The 7,500-nt window shown below is 52.0% G+C and overlaps 1 protein-coding gene across 1 annotated transcript in view; it reads right to left on the reverse strand.

The window, feature by feature from the left end:
* Window positions 1-7,500, reverse strand: part of hsd11b2 (hydroxysteroid (11-beta) dehydrogenase 2) — a 25,143-nt gene that overhangs the window by 13,276 nt on the left and 4,367 nt on the right. The window lies entirely within an intron of this gene.

Genomic DNA, 7,500 nt, shown 5'->3' on the forward strand with positions numbered 1-7,500 from the left:
CAGTCGAACTGAAAGCAGTCGCACTGAAAGCAGTCGAAGCAGTCGAACTGAAAGCAGTCGCACTGAAAGCAGTCGAACTGAAAGCAGTCGAAGCAGTCGAACTGAAAGCAGTCGCACTGAAAGCAGTCGAACTGAAAGCAGTCGAACTGAAAGCAGTCGAACTGAAAGCAGTCGAAGCAGTCGCACTGAAAGCGGTCGCACTGAAAGCTGTCGCACTGAAAGCTGTCGCACTGAAAGCAGTCGCACTGAAAGCAGTCGCACTGAAAGCAGTCGCACTGAAAGCAGTCGAAGCAGTCGAACTGAAAGCAGTCGAACTGAAAGCAGTCGCACTGAAAGCAGTCGAACTGAAAGCAGTCGCACTGAAAGCAGTCGAACTGAAAGCAGTCGAAGCAGTCGAACTGAAAGCAGTCGCACTGAAAGCAGTCGAACTGAAAGCAGTCGAACTGAAAGCAGTCGCACTGAAAGCAGTCGCACTGAAAGCAGTCGAACTGAAAGCAGTCGCACTGAAAGCAGTCGAAGCAGTCGAACTGAAAGCAGTCGAACTGAAAGCAGTCGAACTGAAAGCAGTCGAACTGAAAGCAGTCGAACTGAAAGCAGTCGAAGCAGTCGAACTGAAAGCAGTCGAACTGAAAGCGGTCGCACTGAAAGCAGTCGAACTGAAAGCAGTCGAACTGAAAGCAGTCGCACTGAAAGCAGTCGCACTGAAAGCAGTCGCACTGAAAGCAGTCGAAGCAGTCGAACTGAAAGCAGTCGAAGCAGTCGCACTGAAAGCAGTCGAAGCAGTCGAACTGAAAGCAGTCGCACTGAAAGCAGTCGAACTGAAAGCAGTCGCACTGAAAGCAGTCGAACTGAAAGCAGTCGCACTGAAAGCAGTCGAAGCAGTCGAACTGAAAGCAGTCGAACTGAAAGCAGTCGCACTGAAAGCAGTCGAACTGAAAGCAGTCGAACTGAAAGCAGTCGAAGCAGTCGAACTGAAAGCAGTCGCACTGAAAGCAGTCGAACTGAAAGCAGTCGAACTGAAAGCAGTCGCACTGAAAGCAGTCGAACTGAAAGCAGTCGAAGCAGTCGAACTGAAAGCAGTCGAAGCAGTCGCACTGAAAGCAGTCGAAGCAGTCGAAGCAGTCGAACTGAAAGCAGTCGAAGCAGTCGAACTGAAAGCAGTCGAAGCAGTCGCACTGAAAGCAGTCGAAGCAGTCGAACTGAAAGCAGTCGAACTGAAAGCAGTCGCACTGAAAGCAGTCGCACTGAAAGCAGTCGAACTGAAAGCAGTCGAAGCAGTCGAACTGAAAGCAGTCGAAGCAGTCGCACTGAAAGCAGTCGAAGCAGTCGCACTGAAAGCAGTCGAAGCAGTCGCACTGAAAGCAGTCGAAGCAGTCGCACTGAAAGCAGTCGAAGCAGTCGAACTGAAAGCAGTCGAACTGAAAGCAGTCGAACTGAAAGCAGTCGAAGCAGTCGAACTGAAAGCAGTCGCACTGAAAGCGGTCGCACTGAAAGCAGTCGCACTGAAAGCAGTCGAACTGAAAGCAGTCGAACTGAAAGCAGTCGAACTGAAAGCAGTCGAAGCAGTCGCACTGAAAGCGGTCGCACTGAAAGCAGTCGAAGCAGTCGCACTGAAAGCAGTCGCACTGAAAGCAGTCGAAGCAGTCGCACTGAAAGCAGTCGAAGCAGTCGCACTGAAAGCAGTCGCACTGAAAGCAGTCGAAGCAGTCGCACTGAAAGCAGTCGAAGCAGTCGCACTGAAAGCAGTCGAAGCAGTCGCACTGAAAGCAGTCGCACTGAAAGCAGTCGAACTGAAAGCAGTCGAAGCAGTCGCACTGAAAGCAGTCGAACTGAAAGCAGTCGAAGCAGTCGCACTGAAAGCAGTCGCACTGAAAGCAGTCGAAGCAGTCGAACTGAAAGCAGTCGAAGCAGTCGCACTGAAAGCAGTCGAAGCAGTCGCACTGAAAGCAGTCGCACTGAAAGCAGTCGAAGCAGTCGCACTGAAAGCGGTCGCACTGAAAGCAGTCGAACTGAAAGCAGTCGCACTGAAAGCAGTCGAACTGAAAGCAGTCGAACTGAAAGCAGTCGAACTGAAAGCAGTCGAAGCAGTCGCACTGAAAGCGGTCGCACTGAAAGCAGTCGAAGCAGTCGCACTGAAAGCAGTCGCACTGAAAGCAGTCGAAGCAGTCGCACTGAAAGCAGTCGCACTGAAAGCAGTCGAAGCAGTCGCACTGAAAGCAGTCGAAGCAGTCGCACTGAAAGCAGTCGAAGCAGTCGCACTGAAAGCAGTCGCACTGAAAGCAGTCGAACTGAAAGCAGTCGAAGCAGTCTCACTGAAAGCAGTCGAACTGAAAGCAGTCGAAGCAGTCGCACTGAAAGCAGTCGCACTGAAAGCAGTCGAAGCAGTCGCACTGAAAGCAGTCGAAGCAGTCGAACTGAAAGCAGTCGAAGCAGTCGCACTGAAAGCAGTCGAAGCAGTCGCACTGAAAGCAGTCGAAGCGGTCGCACTGAAAGCAGTCGAAGCGGTCGCACTGAAAGCAGTCGAAGCGGTCGAACTGAAAGCAGTCGAAGCGGTCGCACTGAAAGCAGTCGAAGCAGTCGCACTGAAAGCAGTCGAAGCAGTCGCACTGAAAGCAGTCGAAGCAGTCGCACTGAAAGCAGTCGAAGCAGTCGCACTGAAAGCAGTCGAAGCAGTCGAACTGAAAGCAGTCGAAGCAGTCGAACTGAAAGCAGTCGAAGCAGTCACACTGAAAGCAGTCGAAGCAGTCGCACTGAAAGCAGTCGAAGCAGTCGCACTGAAAGCAGTCGAAGCAGTCGAACTGAAAGCAGTCGAAGCAGTCGCACTGAAAGCAGTCGAAGCAGTCGAACTGAAAGCGGTCGCACTGAAAGCAGTCGAAGCAGTCGCACTGAAAGCAGTCGAAGCAGTCGCACTGAAAGCAGTCGAAGCAGTCGCACTGAAAGCAGTCGAAGCAGTCGAACTGAAAGCAGTCGAAGCAGTCGCACTGAAAGCAGTCGAAGCAGTCGAACTGAAAGCGGTCGCACTGAAAGCAGTCGAACTGAAAGCAGTCGAACTGAAAGCGGTCGCACTGAAAGCGGTCGCACTGAAAGCGGTCGCACTGAAAGCGGTCGCACTGAAAGCAGTCGAAGCAGTCGAACTGAAAGCAGTCGAACTGAAAGCAGTCGAAGCAGTCGCACTGAAAGCAGTCGAAGCAGTCGCACTGAAAGCAGTCGCACTGAAAGCAGTCGCACTGAAAGCAGTCGAAGCAGTCGCACTGAAAGCAGTCGAAGCAGTCGCACTGAAAGCAGTCGAACTGAAAGCAGTCGAAGCAGTCGCACTGAAAGCAGTCGAAGCAGTCGCACTGAAAGCAGTCGAAGCAGTCGCACTGAAAGCAGTCGAAGCAGTCGCACTGAAAGCAGTCGAACTGAAAGCAGTCGAAGCAGTCGCACTGAAAGCAGTCGAAGCAGTCGCACTGAAAGCAGTCGAAGCAGTCGCACTGAAAGCAGTCGAAGCAGTCGAACTGAAAGCAGTCGAAGCAGTCGAACTGAAAGCAGTCGAAGCAGTCGAACTGAAAGCAGTCGAAGCAGTCACACTGAAAGCAGTCGAACTGAAAGCGGTCGCACTGAAAGCAGTCGAAGCAGTCGCACTGAAAGCAGTCGCACTGAAAGCAGTCGAAGCAGTCGCACTGAAAGCAGTCGAAGCAGTCGCACTGAAAGCAGTCGAAGCAGTCGAACTGAAAGCAGTCGAAGCAGTCGCACTGAAAGCAGTCGAAGCAGTCACACTGAAAGCAGTCGAACTGAAAGCGGTCGCACTGAAAGCAGTCGCACTGAAAGCGGTCGCACTGAAAGCGGTCGCACTGAAAGCAGTCGAAGCAGTCGAACTGAAAGCAGTCGAACTGAAAGCAGTCGAAGCAGTCGCACTGAAAGCAGTCGAACTGAAAGCAGTCGAAGCAGTCGCACTGAAAGCAGTCGCACTGAAAGCAGTCGCACTGAAAGCAGTCGAAGCAGTCGCACTGAAAGCAGTCGAAGCAGTCGCACTGAAAGCAGTCGAAGCAGTCGCACTGAAAGCAGTCGCACTGAAAGCAGTCGAAGCAGTCGCACTGAAAGCAGTCGAAGCAGTCGCACTGAAAGCAGTCGAAGCAGTCGCACTGAAAGCAGTCGCACTGAAAGCAGTCGAACTGAAAGCAGTCGAAGCAGTCGCACTGAAAGCAGTCGCACTGAAAGCAGTCGAACTGAAAGCAGTCGAAGCAGTCGCACTGAAAGCAGTCGAAGCAGTCGCACTGAAAGCAGTCGAACTGAAAGCAGTCGAAGCAGTCGCACTGAAAGCAGTCGAAGCAGTCGCACTGAAAGCAGTCGAAGCAGTCGCACTGAAAGCAGTCGAACTGAAAGCAGTCGAAGCAGTCGCACTGAAAGCAGTCGAACTGAAAGAAGTCGAAGCAGTCGCACTGAAAGCAGTCGAACTGAAAGCAGTCGAACTGAAAGCAGTCGCACTGAAAGCAGTCGCACTGAAAGCGGTCGCACTGAAAGCAGTCGCACTGAAAGCAGTCGCACTGAAAGCAGTCGAAGCAGTCGAAGCAGTCGCACTGAAAGCAGTCGCACTGAAAGCAGTCGCACTGAAAGCAGTCGAACTGAAAGCAGTCGCACTGAAAGCAGTCGCACTGAAAGCGGTCGCACTGAAAGCGGTCGCACTGAAAGCAGTCGCACTGAAAGCAGTCGCACTGAAAGCAGTCGAAGCAGTCGAAGCAGTCGCACTGAAAGCAGTCGCACTGAAAGCAGTCGCACTGAAAGCAGTCGCACTGAAAGCAGTCGAAGCAGTCGCACTGAAAGCAGTCACACTGAAAGCAGTCGAAGCAGTCGAAGCAGTCGCACTGAAAGCAGTCGAAGCAGTCGCACTGAAAGCAGTCGAAGCAGTCGCACTGAAAGCAGTCGCACTGAAAGCAGTCGAACTGAAAGCAGTCAAAGCAGTCGCACTGAAAGCAGTCGAACTGAAAGCAGTCGAAGCAGTCGCACTGAAAGCAGTCGAAGCAGTCGCACTGAAAGCAGTCGAACTGAAAGCAGTCGAAGCAGTCGCACTGAAAGCAGTCGAAGCAGTCGCACTGAAAGCAGTCGAAGCAGTCGCACTGAAAGCAGTCGAACTGAAAGCAGTCGAAGCAGTCGCACTGAAAGCAGTCGAAGCAGTCGAACTGAAAGCAGTCGAACTGAAAGCGGTCGCACTGAAAGCGGTCGCACTGAAAGCGGTCGCACTGAAAGCGGTCGCACTGAAAGCGGTCGCACTGAAAGCGGTCGCACTGAAAGCCTGCAGCGTGAGAGCTGCAGGGAGTGTTTCAGCTCAGGGTTGTTGTCAGGAGTCTGATAAGTGTGTTTCCACAGAGCTGCAGTACTTCATCTAACAGCTCATTCAGTCCTCCCACAGACCTAATTTCTTTTTGATTTCCATGTAATCTTTTAAAATGCTCTCCAGGCTTTCTGAAGGTCTGTCAAAGTGTCAAGAAGCCGTTCTTAAGGAAGGGAAACAGGGAGAAAAGGCTAAGCTGTGCCAAATGACACAAGAAGTGGACTGAAAATCAGTGGCAACAGGTCTTATGGAGGGATGAATCCTCCCCAGAGCCCGGACCTCAACATTATTGAAGCAGTGTGGGATCATCTGACAGAGAGCGGAAATGATTCAATATCATTATTGTCAGAGCTGATAACCTCTGATTTCATTCTGCTCCGGTAAGGCGAGCTGCTTCACGCCTCTTCTTCTTCAGCCAAATCAACCCGAGGTCACTGATAGAAGTCACTTTAATCACAAGTTTGCAGAGTTTAGAAGAGCTCGGTTCTCATGGTCGGGACCGGCGGTTCTCGTGGTCGGGACCGGCGGTTCTCGTGGTCGGGACCGGCGGTTCTCGTGGTCGGGACCGGCGGTTCTCGTGGTCGGGACCGGCGGTTCCCTTTAGACCACACACGGCACCACATTCTTCATCTACACCCTCAGGGTGAGGAGTTCAGCTGTAGACAGACCAGATTCATCAAGGTCAGCGGTTCAGGATCGCTGCTCAACACGCAGCCACTCCATCTCTGATCCGGTTCTGAGGGGGAGCAGGGTTACATAATAGGGCCCAGACTGCGAGGGGCCCCTCAGAGGAAGAAACAAACGCTGATCTGTGCAAAGATAGACGAGACATGAGGTCAAAAACACACATCTGTGTTTGGGAGGAGGCCCGGTTCAGAACCCCGGTAAGGTTAAGAGTTAAAGCAAGATACTACAGAAGAAGAAAAGAGCCAGCAGTCATTATGACATCATCATGAAATGGGAAACATATTCAGATCTGGTTTCATTCACTGTGGTTCGAGTCCTCAGAACCTTCAGAACCTTCAGAACTGTCTGATCTCCTCTGATAACCTTATGACCCAGTTTCTTTCTGAAGGAGCTGTTCCTGCTGTTCTGCTGCAGCTCAACAGCAGACAGTGTTTGGAAACTTTGGAACCAACCCTTCAGTTTCAGCTGTTTGTTTTCCTTTGTGGGTTTGGACCCACCAGCGGGCCTCAGCTTGTTCTCGGGTTAAAAATACTCCCCGTTGAAAGCTTTCAGTTCTGTGAACACAGGCTGACTGACGCCTCCGCTGGTGGTCCCTTTCTGAGCAGCATTTTTCAGAACTGGTGTTTTGATTTTCCTGTGTAAACACAAGATGGCGGCACGGCGAAGGTCGGCGTTGCTTCATCACCGAGGGACGCAGAGAATGTGGTCCAACTGTGATCAGAGGTCACGAAACAGAGGTCTGCAATAACCAGGGTTCAGATAATCAGCCTCAACAAATGTTCCTGTGGAACAAAAAGTTCATTTAATTACGTCTGGAACAACATCAGAGACACAAAGGGACTGAAGGAGAACTCCTCGGCGCCGACGGACTACTTCCATAAAACTGGCTCTGAAGAACTGAGAGGTGGGATGGAAAAGGGGAAGAACAGGCGTGGGGGAAAGAAGAAGAAAAGAAATAGGATGAAGACAAGCAAAAGAAAACTATAGAGAGAAGGAAGGAAAAAAGGAAGGAAAGGTAGGGAAGCATGGGAAGAACCAGAACCAGGACCGGGTCAACGATCTAATATAAGGACCCAGCTGAAGGAGGGCTCAGATCCTGCAGGACTCCTGGTTCTGGTCTGGGTTGCAGACAGTTCTGCAGGACTCCTGGTTCTGGTCTGGGTTGCAGACGGTTCTGCAGGACTCCTGGTTCTGGTCTGGGTTGCAGACGGTTCTGGCCGGTCTGAGCGACTCTGTCAGAGGTTTATGGGCCACCGGACCGAACCCTCGCCGCCCTGCTTCGGATCGGGCCGTGCAGAACCTCTAAAAGCTCAAACCCGGTCAGCTGTAAGCTGTGTTGCCATGACAGCAGATGCCCTCACGAAGCTCCTCAGCCGGACCAAACGCCGCCAGGACGTCCACAGCCAGAATCGGCCTTCTTCTGTCAGCTGGCTGCTGTGCTCAGTGTTCAGGGAGGGGTTTAGTGCCTGGTTCCTGTGACCCGGTTCATCCGAAGCAAAGAA

This window comes from Leuresthes tenuis, unplaced genomic scaffold (genome assembly GCF_036924035.1).
Source record: "Leuresthes tenuis unplaced genomic scaffold, fLeuTen1.0.hap1 SCAF_2, whole genome shotgun sequence".
In the NCBI taxonomy this organism is placed as follows: domain Eukaryota; kingdom Metazoa; phylum Chordata; class Actinopteri; order Atheriniformes; family Atherinopsidae; genus Leuresthes; species Leuresthes tenuis.